At 39.3% G+C, this 16106-nt stretch overlaps 1 long non-coding RNA gene across 1 annotated transcript in view; it reads right to left on the bottom strand.

The window, feature by feature from the left end:
* Nucleotides 1–1829: 1829 nt before the first annotated feature.
* LOC128654181 (uncharacterized) overlaps nucleotides 1830–16106 on the bottom strand; it is a 69746-nt gene continuing 55469 nt past the window's right edge. Inside the window, exon 2 of the long non-coding RNA XR_008401429.1 lies at nucleotides 1830–5721. This is a non-coding gene — a long non-coding RNA (uncharacterized LOC128654181). The remainder of the gene's footprint in view (nucleotides 5722–16106) is intronic.

Raw genomic sequence — 16106 nt, forward strand, 5'->3', positions numbered from 1 at the left:
AGATTAGGGGTTAATACTATTTATGATAGGGTTAGTGAGGCGGGTTAGGGGTTAATAACTTTATTATAGTAGCGGTGCGGTCCGCTCGGCAGATTAGGTGTTAATAAGTGTAGGCAGGTGTCGGCGACGTTGAGGGGGGCAGATTAGGGGTTAATAAATATAATATAGGGGTCGGCGGTGTTAGGGGCAGCAGATTAGGGGTACATAGGGATAACGTAGGTGGCGGCGCTTTGCGGTCGGAAGATTAGGGGTTAATTATTTTAAGCAGCTGGCGGCGACGTTGTGGGGGGCAGGTTAGGGGTTAATAAATGTAATACAGGGGTCGGCGGGGTTAGGGGCAGCAGATTAGGGGTACATTAGTATAACGTAGGTGGCGGTCGGCAGATTAGGGGTTAAAATATTTTAATCGAGTGGCGGCGATGTGGGGGGAGCTCGGTTTAGGGATACATAGGTAGTTTATGGGTGTTAGTGTACTTTAGGGTACAGTAGTTAAGAGCTTTATGAACCGGCGTTAGCCCAGAAAGCTCTTAACTCCTGCTATTTTCAGGCGGCTGGAGTTTTGTCGTTAGAGCTCTAACGCTCACTTCAGAAACGACTCTAAATACCGGCGTTAGGAAGATCCCATTGAAAAGATAGGATACGCAAATGGCGTAGGGGGATCTGCGGTATGGAAAAGTCGCGGCTGAAAAGTGAGCGTTAGACCCTTTAATCACTGACTCCAAATACCAGCGGGCGGCCAAAACCAGCGTTAGGAGCCTCTAACGCTGGTTTTGACGGCTACCGCCGAACTCCAAATCTAGGCCTTTGTAAATAGTTAATAACTATTTAGTAACTATTCTACCTAGTTTAAATAAATACAAACTTGCCTGTGAAACAAAAATAAAACCTAAGCTAGTTACAATGTAACTATTAGTTATATTGTAGCTAGCTTAGGGTTTATTTTACAGGTAAGTATTTAGTTTTAAATAGGAATTTTTTAGTTATTAATAGTAGGTTTTATTTAGATTTATTTTAATTACATTAAAGTTAGTGGGTGTTAGGGTTAGGGTTAGATTTAGGTTTAGGGGTTTATAAATTTAGTATAGTAGTGGAGACGTTGGGGCGGAATATTAGGGGTTAATAAATGTAGGTAGGTGGCGCGATGTTAGGGGCGGCAGATTAGGGGTTAATAATATTTAACTAGTGTTTGCGATGCGGGAGTATGGCGGTTTAGGGGTTAATATGTTTATTATAGTGGCGGCGATGCCTGGAGCGGCAGATTAGGGGTTAATAATTTTATTTTAGTGTTTGCGATGCGGGAGGGCCTAGGTTTAGGGGTTAATTGGTAGTTTATGAGTGTTAGAGTACTTTTTAGCTCTTTAGTTATGAGTTTTATAGCGTAAAACTCATAACTTCTGACTTTCAGTTTACGGTATGGATCTTGGCGGTGTAGGGTGTACCGCTCACTTTTTGGCCTCCCAGGCAGACTTGTAATACCGGCACTATGGACGTCCCATTGAAAAAGGACTTTTTGAAAGCAGCGGTAATTACATTGCATTACGGCCAAAAAAGTGTGCGGTGCTCCTAAACCTGTAGGACTCGTAATACCAGCGGTAGTGAAAAAGAGCCTCAATGCTGCTTTTTCACTCATACCACAAAACTCGTAATCTAGCCAATAGAAATAAATAATATGATTATAAATGGATGTATGAACAGATTTCCCAATGCAGAACCCCATGATGACTGTTTCGAAAAGGAATTTGCTCATTTCTGCCACCAGGTAGCACTGACAGTAGGCTGACCATATTTCCTTGAGACAAAAACGGGACATTGAGAGGTCAAAAACGGGACAGGGTTATTATCTTTATTTATATGGAAAAAGTAAGATTTTAACAAAAGTTAACTTTTATGACATGAATTTAAACTATTGAGCCAACAATTATCCTTCAGTGACAAAATAACTCATACAAAAAATTTTAGGTAGACGTAGAGCTAGAGGGGGACTGCATTTCATCATGATTGTACCATGAATATTTGTCTGATGAAACAAATTTACACAGCAAATTTCGGTCTTTCAACACCATATAATAAAACTTCTCATACTCCATGGGCTGATGTATCATGTATATGAAATTATTTTTACTTTAAATTTGATGCACACAGAAAATTGTCAAATCTATATAAAAATAAAGCACAAATTTTCTGACTTATAAAGACACCCTATAAAATGCTTTTTATTATAACTGTTGTTAAGGGAAATAAAATTACTTATCCAATAACTATTCTAAAGACGAAGGTTCCCTCCATTAGATCACATCCATCATGCCCCCCCACGCAATATTCATTAATATTAATATATATTATGGAACTTGTCTCAGACTCATTGTCACTTTTAAACAGATGGATACCCAAGTCAAATTTGTTGTTTAAACAAAAGAAAATCAAAGAGAACATGCTTATATAATAAGAAGAGCTGATTCTGAAGCTTGTGAACAAAAGTATTACAATTTAATTTATCATACAAACAACAAACATGCTTTAAAAAAGTGAGATTATCCTATGTTGTCAAGGCAAATTCCCCCATGTTAACTGATTTTAAAGGGTAAAAGCCTCTGAACGTGCGTTTGGTTTGAATATCTGGATAGTAGTTGTAGATTTTTTTTAGCTGAGTTGCCAAAAATCATTGTTACACATGTAAATAGTGGAAGAACTGATAAAAATGTGGAACTACCTAGTTACTTGATAATAACTGTTATTTTATAACGTCCGTACTACAACCAGCACTGCAGCAGCATAATAATAATAATAATAATAAGCATATGATATAATAAATGACAATTAATTTAATTTAATTGATTGCCAGGCACAGGCACTGGTCTTACCTTGACCGTGCACAATTCTTGCAGAAGCTGAAGTTCAGAGCATAGACTGTAGACAGTTGAATTGATCTACTTCCAGACCAGACCATAACACTAGTTTGTATGTTCACTTCACACGTCTGTGACACAAACAAGAAGAAGATAGCAACAAGAATGATCTCTCTGGTGTCTGGTGATGGTCAGGTCAGCCTATGGTCAGGTCAGCCTATAATTCGGATGATCCAGATGATGACTGACTGAATCTAAGATATTTTTAGTCCGACTCCTGCCGGCCCCTGTGCTGAGCCTGTCCTGAGTGTAAGTTACTAGTAAAGTATTGGCACTACTGCAGCTGAGCTAGCTAGTAATCTAACTTCCCTCACACTGATCAGTGACCAGTCTCCCTCCTAGGCTCAGTCTGACAGCTCACGACTGAGTACTGACCTGCTGTCACTGACTCATTATAGGCACCTATCAATGACACGCCCCTAATTTTGAAGAGCGCGGGCGGCATAGACTGCTAAGACTGCATGAAGACTGCATGCTGTGGAACATGTGGGCACGGCCACCCAACCCCAACCCGGCTGCAGTTAAAAAAAAAAAATAGTTTTTTAAAAAACTGCCCTCCCCGCCGGCGGTGAGTTTAAATTTTTTTTAAGTGTTGTGTGTGCCATAAAAAATTACACTTGCGCTGCCCGCACGGTCTGATAACCCTCAAAATGGGACAAAATTACTATTAATAAAGAAACGGCGGGACAGGGGAAAAAACATAAAATAACGGTACTGTCCCTTTCAAAACGGGACGTATGGTCAGCCTACACTGACATCTCTGTAAAAGTATGTTTAATTCTTTGTAGTTCCTTTTCCTGATGGTAGAAATTTACATGAACACGTTGTTTAAAATTTTTAAGATGCTCCAGTAACACAGAATCTTTTTGCAATAAGGTTATCTATTTTTGCCAAGGTGCATCATCTACTAATATTGGTGTTATGAGTGGAGCCCCCAAGGTAGCGTTATATGTAAGTAACTGTGGGACAGTGAAGTTAAACTGTAGTGAACTTATCTTCACAGGGTACCCAGTAATACAATAAATCCATGGTGTGATTTGTTCCCTTGCATTACACTTGTCAAACCATACATGCACCTCATCTTTAGGCTTCAAAGAAACAAAACACACCTTTCCTTGTCCTAATGAAAAAATGATATCTTGGGGAATAACTTTCTCCACAAAACCATTGCAATATCAGTGATTATGCCAGCAGGAATCAAAAAGTATTCTTGCCTGGTTAGGTAGACATAAAACTTTAGAAGGAAACCTTATGCATCCAGACATGTCTACCTGGTCATATGGGAACCATTCCATATAAAATTTGGGAACTTTAACTCATGATGTAAAATATGAGATTTTGGGGCATATGTATCAAGCTCTGAATGGAGCTTGATGCCCCGTGTTTCTGGCGAGCCTGCAGGATACGGTGAGCGTATTGCTCGCCGTATTCAGCGAAGTCTGGCGGACCTAATCCGCACTGTCGGATCAGGTCCGCCAGACTTTAATAAATATGCCCCTATGTGACAGGTGTTCCTAGTGAAAACAAATGATACACATTCTGATAGGTACCACTAATGGGCACAAGTGAAGTAGCCCTGCATACATTTTCCCTGCAACCTAACCAACTGTTTAACCATAATTAACAAAAGACTGCCCCCACCCTCCCAAAGGTGTATGGCTATTTTCCATAGCCTGAGCTATTAATTTAAAGTCAGTTGATAATTCTGTTTGCATGGAAATACACACAAAATCCCAGGATACTTCCCTTAACCTACTAATTACTCGTATCAGTATTTCCTCTGTATGTTGAATGGCAGGACCCTGAACGTAAATTACTGTCTGTGTCTCTACCAGGATGTTTATCATTTGTTGTGTATGAATCCCTTTTGCATTTAACATTCCCTGAGACAATAAGGTTGTTGTTAAGCTGGATATGTCAATGAAGTTTACTACCCCTAACCCTGTTCCCACACCTCCCAAATCTTTATCCACAATATCCCTCCTAGTCCTTCTCCGAGTACCTTCTGCCCATTTAACTAATGCTTTTTCCATAGTGGTAGTAATTCTGGAACAATTTTGGTATTGTGTGGAAACTAGCCAATCTATTTTTTTAATCCTCCATGTGATAAATTTGAATAAATTTGATAAATTTGAATGTGGCATCCCTCAATACTGAAAGTGGCTTGATTGAACTTATTTGAAATGGACCCTAGAAACAACCATTTTCCCCTCACACACTGGAGTATAGTCATAATGCTTCATATTTGGTGTAGTGATTAAAGTTGAATAGATCAAAGGTGCAAAGTAGTTGTTTCCCTTTTTTGATCTTTTCTTAAGTACACTTCAATCCCTCCACCAAAGTAGGAAGCTGTAACTCTCCAATTAATCCCTTCTTCAATTTGCTGTTCAAATATAACCTTGGTTATATTATAGTTATCGCCAATAATAGTGTGAATAGGATTAACAAATGTTGTAGACACAAAAATACCTTCTCCCACCAGACCTACAGTCCATTTTCCCCAAGTCACTTACATTCCAATTTCATTTTATTACCCTGATTGACCCTCCAAAAACCAGTTAAATTGTCTTTATGTTTTTCAGCAAATATTTCAACCCTAAAATTCAATTGTTCCAAACAATCTTTGTTAAGGTCTTGAGAACTCCAGAAGCTTGTCCATCCTCTAATGATGTTGCTAGAGCTCCATCTACGACTCCTTGTGAGGTTGGGGATTGAAGGTTCATTACAGTCACAAATTGGAAGTTTTGCAATAACACCCACACAAATACAAAGGGGTTGGTGGCGATCATTCCTCTCAGGTTCCACATAATGAAATCTGTCAAAAAGAGAATATCAGTTCTTAGCAGACATATCTACAGCTGGGACAACTGTCCCTTCATACAATTTACATTGGTCAACATGGACCCATTTGTAACCAGACTGCCTTCTGGTTTTCCCAGGGTTGCTCTTTCTATTTTAATCACAGTATTACCCAATTTGTCCAAAATTCTATAAGGCCCTTCCCAATTTGCATCCCAGGGAGAATTTTTGTGAAATTTTTTAATTATGATCAATCCCCCCTTCTCAAACAGAGTTTAAGTTGTAGATGAAAATGTACAATCTGTAGGGGCCATATTAGAGGCAGCAAATAGTAGCAGTGAGCTTAACTGCTCTTGAATTTGGGAGAGATATTGATCTCTAGACACAGATTCTCTCAAGGGAATAGACAATTGTGATTCACCTAGGTGGCCTAATGCCATCTTTCTCCCTGCCATGAGCTCATAGGGAGAACACTTAGTAGCATCTGATGGTGTAGCTCTAATAGCCTTTAGAACTGCTGGAAGATGTGTGACCCATGATCTACCATACTGGGAAAGCATTTTGGACATGCGATTCATGCGCTCAACTATACCAGAGGATTGTGGATGGTATGGTACATTCAATCTTGTCTGTATTCCCAGTAGGGCACAGAGAGTTTGCATTACCTGACCTGTAAAATGTGTACCACTGTCTGATTCAATGAGTGTTGGGAAACCCTATCTTGAGAAAACATGTTCCCACAGTAGCCTGTGCAGTATCACAACAAAGTGGAATAACCTCAACCCATTTTGAAAAAAATATCTACAATTACTACGGCATACATAAGACCCCCCTTTGATAGTGGAAGTGGGCCTATAAAATCAATTTGGATAGCTTTCCAAGGGCCATCTGCTACTGGTATTCTATGGAGAATGGGTCTCTGACCTTTAGGACATGGATTTATTTGAGCACAAATTACACACTCTTGTACACATTTTAAAAATGTTTCTGCTAAATCTGGCCAATTCAATTTTTGCCTTAAATGGTACGCTAATGTACTTTGGCCAATATGCAAAAGAAAATAATGTGTTTGCTGTGTTATAGGTCCCTGTAAATGACTTGGGACCACAAAAAAAACAATTTAGCCTGTGGATCAGTGGTATTGGAATAACATATTAACCCATTACAAATTGAATAACCATTTGGTTTGCTGTTCCTGTAACAGATGGAAAAGGTTAAGATATTTTAGCTTGTTCTGTTTGCAAATCAGGTACTTCTGGATCTATAATTGTAACCTTTGCTATGTGTGCCACTGTATCTTTAGATGCAACATATTCTCTCCATGCTTCATGTGTCTCCCTGTCATTCTCATCTGATTGCCATGGTTCCCCATCTAAAACTGCCTGTTTGGCTAACATGTCCACATGTGCATTTCCTTGTGAATGTTCATCTGTGAAATGTGTGTGTGTGTGTGTGCCTTTACCTTAACAATAGCTGCAATAGAACTGAGGTAAGAGTCATCTAACATAACAGTCTTTCTCCCTCTAGTATCCTCCACAAAACATTGTTACACAGGTCCACTATTATCCCTTCTGATCTCATTATATCAGCACCAAGTATTGTACCCTCTGTGTGTCTTGTCCCCTGTGGGGGGCTTAATGGTAAGTCTATCAGAGTCACTAAAGCATCTATATCTATGAGAAGTTTTGTGCGATGGCCCTCAATCACACCATAGACACAGGGGTGCCCAGAATGATCCCTAAATGTGTTACATATAGGGACCATGTCATCCAGGGCCTTAGGTAGTTAGTCAGAGCAGGATATCAGAGGAGAATTATTTTCATAATTCTTTTTATGATATCCAACTTCCCCTGCCCCCACAGTCATCACTCCCAAAGATTCATGCGCTGAGGCATACAGATTAGTACCTGGCCTAAGCTTTGGAGTGTATTCCTGTCCTGTTTTATCTGGAGGCTTTTTCTGGTAATTTTTCCCTAGCCAATTCTGGTCATAGCTGTCTTGTGGAGGTGCAGAGGTATGTAATCTTTCCTGCCCTCCCTCAGTTTCCTTCTGAATTTTCTTTAAAATATCTGCAATCTACTTGTCTGTGCCCATATTTATTGCAATAATGGCAAGTACCTTTGAAGGGACCCTCTGAATATTTTGTTTCCCTTCATTAGTGGTTACCAAAGCAATCCTATGTTTCCCTGTGTTTCTTTTCTTTAGAATGTTTTGCCTAGCCTTTTCTATACTAGATAACACACCCTCTAGTGTATTCTTTTCCTCAGCCATCATTTGTATGCTAGGGTCCATGTATGTGACATTTTTAATTAAATATTGCAACATATTATGAGGTGTCTGATCTGGTGAAATTCTATTGGTCGGTCTATATATTTGTTCAAATCTGGCTACAAATACCCATGGGTCATCATTGGGTATTGCCACTTGCATTGCCACAAGAGAGTGACTGTCTAAATTTCTACTGCCTGTGACTAGTTTACAAACTGCTTTTAATCTGTCCCCATCTGAATCCATTTAGAGGTTGGTGGCGATCATTCCTCTCAGGTTCCACATAATGAAATCTGTCAAAAAGATTAAGAGAATATCAGTTCTTATCAGACATTTCTACAGCTGGGACAACTGTCCCTTCATACAATTTACATTGGTCAACATGGACCCATTTGTAACCAGGCTGCCTTCTGGTTTTCCCAGGGGTTGATCTTTCTATTTTAATCACAGTATTACCCAATTTTTCCAAAATTCTATAAGGCCCTTCCCAATTTGCATCCCAGGGAGAATTTTTGCGAAAATTTTTAATCATGATCAATCCCCCCTTCTCAAACAGAGTTTAAGGTGTAGATGAAAATGTACAATCAGTAGGGGCCATATTAGAGGCAGCAAATAGTAGCAGTGTGCTTAACTGCTCTTGAATTTGGGAGAGATATTGATCTCTAGACACAGATTCTCTCAAGGGAATAGACAATTGTGGTTCACCTAGGTGGCCTAATGTCATCTTTCTCCCTGCCATGAGCTCATAGGGAGAAAACTTAGTAGCATCTGATGGTGCAGCTCTAATAGCCATTAGAACTGCTGGAAGATGTGTGACCCATGATCTACCATACTGGGAAAGCATTTTGGACATGTGATTCATGCGCTCAACTATACCAGAGGATTGTGGATGATATGGTACATTCAATCTTGTCTGTTTTCCCAGTAGGGCACAGAGAGTTTGCATTACCTGACCTGTAAAATGTGTACCACTGTCTGATTCAATGAGTGTTGGAAAACCCCATCTTGAGAAAACATGTTCCCACAGTAGCCTGTGCAGTATCACAACAAAGTGGAATAGCCTCAACCCATTTTAAAAAAATATCTACATTTACTAGGGAATACCTAGACCCCCCTTTGATAGTGGAAGTGGGCCTATAAAATCAATTTGGATAGCTTTCCAAGGGCCATCTGCTACTGGTATTCTCTGGAGAATGGGTCTCTGACCTTTAGGACGTGGATTTATTTGAGCACAAATTACACACTCTTGTACACATTTTAAAAAGGTTTCTGCTAAATCTGGCCAATTACATTTTTGCCTTAAATGGTACGCTAATGTACTTTGGCCAATATGCCAAAGAAGAGAATGTGTTTGCTGTGTTATAGGTCCCTATAAATGACTTGGGACCACAAAAAAAAAACAATTTAGCCTGTGGATCAGTGGTATTGGAATAACATATTAACCCATTACAAATTGAATAACCATTTGGTTTGCTGTTCCTGTAACAGATGGAAAAGGTTAAGATATTTTAGCTTGTTCTGTTTGCAAATCAGGTACTTCTGGATCTATAATTGTAACCTTTGCTATGTGTGCCACTGTATCTTTAGATGCAACATATTCTCTACATGCTTCATGTGTCTCCCTGTCATTCTCACCTGATTGCCATGGTTCCCCATATAAAACTGCCTGTTTGGCTAACATGTCCACATGTGCATTTCCTTGTGAATGTTCATCTGTGAAATGTGTGTGTGTGTGTGTGCCTTTACCTTAACAATAGCTGCAATAGAACTGAGGTAAGAGTCATCTAACATAACAGTCTTTCTCCCTCTAGTATCCCTCCACAAAACATTGTTACACAGGTCCACTATTATCCCTTCTGATCTCATTATCAGCACCAAGTATTGTACCCTCTGTGTGTCTTGTCCCCTGTGGGGGGCTTAATGGTAAGTCTGTCAGAGTCACTAAAGCATCTATGTCTATGAGAAGTTTTGTGCAATGGCCTTCAATCACACCATAGACACAGGGGTGCCCAGAATGATCCTTAAATGTGTTACATATAGGGACCATGTCATCCAGGGCCTTAGGTAGTTAGTCAGAGCAGGATATGAGGAGAATTATTTTCAGAATTCTTTTCATGATATCCAACTTCCCCTGCCCCCACAGTCATCACTCTCAAAGATTCATGCACTGAGGCATACAGATTAGTACCTGGCCTAAACTTTGGAGTGTATTCCTGTCCTGTTTTATCTAGAGGCTTTTTCTGGTTATTTTTCCCTAGCCAATTCTGGTCATAGCTGTCTTGTGGAGGTGCAGAGGTATGTAATCTTTCCTGCCCTCCCTCAGTTTCCTTCTGAATTTTCTTTAAAAATCTGCAATATACTTGTCTGTGCCCATATTTATTCCAATAATGGCAAGTACCTTTGAAGGGACCCTCTGAAAATTTTGTTTCCCTTCATTAGTGGTTACCACAGCAATCCTATGTTGCCCTGTGTTTCTTTTCTTTAGAATGTTTTGCCTAGCCTTTTCTATACTAGATAACACACCCACTAGTGTATTCTTTTCCTCAGCCATCATTTGTGTGCTAGGGTCCATGTATGTGACATTTTTAATTAAATATTTCAACATATTATGAGGTGTCTGATCTGGTGAAATTCTATCGGTCGGTCTATATATTTGTTCAAATCTGGCTGCAAATACCCATGGGTCATCATTTAATGCCACTTGCATTTCCGCAAGAGAGTGACTGTCTAAATTTCTACTGCCTGTGACTAGTTTACAAACTGCTTTTAATCTGTCCCCATCTGAACCCCATTCTCCTCCTTAAACAAATCTGTGTTCAAATTAACTGGACCTGCAACTGGTGATTGTAATTTAGCCGCAATGCTGCCTGGAAGCCAAAGCTTTAACATTATACATGCTTCTTTAGGAGAAAGCATGTACTGTTTTATTGCAGACTCAAAATTTGACATGTTAGTAAATACATCTGGTTTTACATCATACACTGGAAAGAGGGGTTTTAACTTTACCAGTTGTCTCATTACTTTATATCTATCTTGGTTTTTAATGGTAGTTGTTACCAGGGATGGTGTTCCAGGAAAGGTGGTAGAGAAAAGTATATTTTGCGATTGAGTTAAATTTCTTCCCCTGGATATTAAACAGGGAGTTAGTGATAAAGTATCTGTTTGGTGCTCTGGAATTAATGTTTTTTATTTAGTTATCTGTGGAGTTAGTATGGGCATGTGTGTGCTCTCTGTATTTTGTGTGTGATTAAATCTTTCCTCACTTTGTGGAATAGGCACCCCACCATCAACATGTGGCATAGGCACCCTCCCCCCATCAGCATGTGACCCATCTTCTTCAGAAGCAGGTGGATTCTCCTGATTTAACACTGCAATCAGGGGTTAAGTTTGCAAGCCCCTGTCTCCATAAAGCTGTAAGTTGGCCCCTAGATTAATAATTGTCTTCCAAGGTATTAATACATTTTGCATTTACACCACATGTGGGGCAATTCTCATCTAATGTGTTAATATTGCTTTCTGTTACTATGGCTATTGGGGAATTCCAGTGATTGCTCTATTCGATTGGTCTTTGATTGCTAACAACAGTTTAATGCAATTCTGTAAATTAGACTTTTCTTTTGTTAAACAAAACCTCTTTTTATCAGCAAGCTTATTTTCATTCTCACATTGCAACCATACATTTTCAGTCTTTTAACTATATTAGTATTTTCATCAATAAGAGGATCAAATGTGCTACATTCTGCATATTTAACAATTAATTCCATACTCACACTTTGAAGTGTCTTCAGACTGCAAACAATTCATATTCACGTCCTGCGTGACACAATATTCTCTGCGTCCAGTTTGACAAAATCCTGGCCAGGGACTTATTGCTAAAGCACTCACACAAAAACAGTATAGCAACAGAAAAACTAGGTTCAATTTTCGTCCAAAAATCACACTTGTATTATAGAAAAGAGCATGAATTTGTCCCACCTTTAAAACAAGTGTATGTTGGTAAAACATTTGGCTCACCAATTAAATAAATCTATATTTCTTAGTGTCTATTCACTATACCTTTAGTGATATGCTAATATTCCTCTTAATAATCCCTTATGAATTATTATACCCACTATAAAATATTAACACACAATCACTAGCTTAATTAAACTAGCTGTAAGGACATAACTTACAACTCTTGTTTCAACAATGCAAATTTTTATTATAATGAGGCTAATAAACATTAATAAAATATGCAGGTTAACTATAAATATACATCACTGAATTAAACATAAATATACATATGCCCATTCTATCACATATAAATACATTACTGATGTAGCATCAATATCACACTAATATATATCCATTCTATGTGAGAGTAGTGCGATGTAATGGATGCAATGGAGGTTTTCAGCAGAAAGTCCTCACATGTGTAAGTTTTCATTCTTCCCCCAATGATGATGTCACTCATACCCAACCCACTTATCCTGTCTAGGTATATGGTTACCCATGTGATTCTTGGGGGGAGGGCATATAGTCACACAAATGGTCTCTATAACTTTTTCACTTAAACCAGCTGGTCATAATTAGCATACTAAGTCCCAAGACTACTGGTAATGTGATCTCTGTAGATTCCAAAGTGACTTTTCTCCTTATCACAGTATATCTGAGTGAGGATTTAACCCCTTCCTGACCAAAGCTGTATTTCTTCCATTCAATGCCATTATTACAGTTACCATTTTATGAGAGACCTTTTCTAAATATTGAATGATATTTTAAATAAGCCCTGAAGCTTTACACATTACACTGACAAAAGTCGCAAGGGCTTTATATCAGACTCTTTTCAATAAAGTATTTAGACATGTATATGTATGTACCTCTATGTTAAAGCTCTTTGCAGTCCTCTTTTTTCTAACACCTGAGACCTCATTTCTTTGAGCCCTTACAACTTTTTATTTCAATTTAAAAACAAAAAAAAAAATTAGATTGCGGTATTATGAGGTTAACTTTACTTTTGAATGTATTTTTGATATTTTTGTGCAACTTTTTAGTCAAGCGTGACAGTTAACCAGAGCTCTGAGGTGGCGCTATGCAGAGAAGTGTAAAATTAAATTGTGCTTGAGTAAATGTGTTTACGGTAAACTTGTAATATATGCGCTAATTCTGACCCACGAAATAGCCGCAATAAACCCGATATTACTTGCACTCAACATTTACTGTGCCACTCGTAATCCGGCCCAAGGTGTCTAGAGATGTTATAATGTATTTTGCCATTTTTGTTTTTACATTTTCCTAAAATGTTAAATGGGAATGAGGTGTGGTGATCGTACAGGTAAAAAGCATGCAAGTGTCATGATTATGGCTTCTTTAACAGGGTGGAGCTCTATGGCAGGGTTAGCAGGAAACAGGGCAGATTGCATAGCAATAGACTGGAGACTCAAATATATACAACAGTCCTGCTAATTAGGAGAAAATTACACAGGGAAATACCAAGTAATGTCCTGAAATAGTTTATACTGGAAATAGGTAGAAGCAAGAATTAACATAGAAAAACTGTACAAACCAGTATAGCCGATGTTCATATGCAAGTTCAGACAGACAAGAGTCAAGTACTGAAAGGCCCACTTAAGGGTGAAGGACTGTAGTGCACACTTCTGGGTTAAACAAAGGAAATGTCACTCCTGGGCAAAGTAAAAGTAATGCCAACTTCTGAGCTTATCAAAGGTAATACATTGTGCTGAAGTCAGTGCTGGAGACATGATAACAAATGGTCACAGCAGGCAATAAGGTACTGGAGCTGGGAAACAGCAACAAAGAAAGTCAAAGCAGAGCTACTAACTGTGCCAAATGCAGAGACAAGGTCAGAACAGTCCAAGGTTCAAAGGAAGGCAGCAAGAATCCAAACATAGGCAATGCCACTAGCAGGAATTCAAGCAGCAAACAGGAAGCAGGAACATGATATACTTCATTGCCAAAGCAAGGCATAGACTTCTCAATATGTAGTCAGAGAGCATCTCCCTAATTGGCTAGCATCCAGGGAGGGTGGGGCTGAGAGAGACACTTAGTGCTGATAATATTCCTGCATGAACCTTTGCAAGTAAACATCCTCCAGTGGCACAGACAAACATGATAAATCTTATATATGCAATATTCATATTTTATAAAGTTTTTAATTGTGTATGTTCTGTAAATATTTCATGTTCCAATGTTCTTACACATATGGGAAATATGTTCTAAGGATATATACAGGGAGTGCAGAATTATTAGGCAAATGAGTATTTTGACCACATCATCCTCTTTATGCATGTTGTCTTACTCCAAGCTGTATAGGCTCGAAAGCCTACTACCAATTAAGCATATTAGGTGATGTGCATCTCTGTAATGAGAAGGGGTGTGGTCTAATGACATCAACACCCTATATCAGGTGTGCATAATTATTAGGCAACTTCCTTTCCTTTGGCAAAATGGGTCAAAAGAAGGACTTGACAGGCTCAGAAAAGTCAAAAATAGTGAGATATCTTGCAGAGGGATGCAGCACTCTTAAAATTGCAAAGCTTCTGAAGCGTGATCATCGAACAATCAAGCGTTTCATTCAAAATAGTCAACAGGGTCGCAAGAAGCGTGTGGAAAAACCAAGGCGCAAAATAACTGCGCATGAACTGAGAAAAGTCAAGCGTGCAGCTGCCAAGATGCCACTTGCCACCAGTTTGGCCATATTTCAGAGCTGCAACATCACTGGAGTGCCCAAAAGCACAAGGTGTGCAATACTCAGAGACATGGCCAATGTAAGAAAGGCTGAAAGACGACCACCACTGAACAAGACACACAAGCTGAAACGTCAAGACTGGGCCAAGAAATATCTCAAGACTGATTTTTCTAAGGTTTTATGGACTGATGAAATGAGAGTGAGTCTTGATGGGCCAGATGGATGGGCCCGTGGCTGGATTGGTAAAGGGCAGAGAGCTCCAGTCCGACTCAGACGCCAGCAAGGTGGAGGTGGAGTACTGGTTTGGGCTGGTATCATCAAAGATGAGCTTGTGGGGCCTTTTCGGGTTGAGGATGGAGTCAAGCTCAACTCCCAGTCCTACTGCCAGTTTCTGGAAGACACCTTCTTCAAGCAGTGGTACAGGAAGAAGTCTGCATCCTTCAAGAAAAACATGATTTTCATGCAGGACAATGTTCCATCACACGCGTCCAAGTACTCCACAGCGTGGCTGGCAAGAAACGGTATAAAAGAAGAAAATCTAATGACATGGCCTCCTTGTTCACCTGATCTGAACCCCATTGAGAACCTGTGGTCCATCATCAAATGTGAGATTTACAAGGAGGGAAAACAGTACACCTCTCTGAACAGTGTCTGGGAGGCTGTGGTTGCTGCTGCACGCAATGTTGATGGTGAACAGATCAAAATACTGACAGAATCCATGGATGGCAGGCTTTTGAGTGTCCTTGCAAAGAAAGGTGGCTATATTGGTCACTGATTTGTTTTTGTTTTGTTTTTGAATGTCAGAAATGTATATTTGTGAATGTTGAGATGTTATATTGGTTTCACTGGTAAAAATAAATAATTGAAATGGGTATATATTTGTTTTTTGTTAAGTTGCCTAATAATTATGCACAGTAATGGTCACCTGCACACACAGATTTCCCCCTAAAATAGCTATAACTAAAAGCAAACTAAAAACTACTTCCAAAACTATTAAGCTTTGATATTAATGAGTTTTTTGGGTTCATTGAGAACATGGTTGTTGTTCAATAATAAAATTAATCCTCAAAAATACAACTTGCCTAATAATTCTGCACTCCCTGTATATATATATATATATATATATATATATACACTAGTCCTACGGGCCATTTTTTGCAGTACAGCGGTCCCACCCCTTGCGCTCTCTCCCTCCCCCTCTCTTTTGCTGCCACTCTCCCCCCTCTCTTTTGCTCTCTCTCCCCCCTCTTTTGTGCTCTCTCCCCCTCTCTTTTGCGCTCTCACTCATTCCACCTCTCTTTTTTTCTCTCTACCCCCTCTCTTTGGCTTTCTTTATTCCCCATTCCCCCTCTCTTTTGCTCTCTCTCCCCTCTCTTTTGCTCTTTCCCCACTATTTTTGCTCCCTCTCACCCCCTCTCTTTTCCTTTCTCTCCCCCTCTCTTTAG

This window comes from Bombina bombina, chromosome 3 (assembly GCF_027579735.1).
Source record: "Bombina bombina isolate aBomBom1 chromosome 3, aBomBom1.pri, whole genome shotgun sequence".
NCBI classification, from domain to species: Eukaryota; Metazoa; Chordata; class Amphibia; order Anura; family Bombinatoridae; genus Bombina; species Bombina bombina.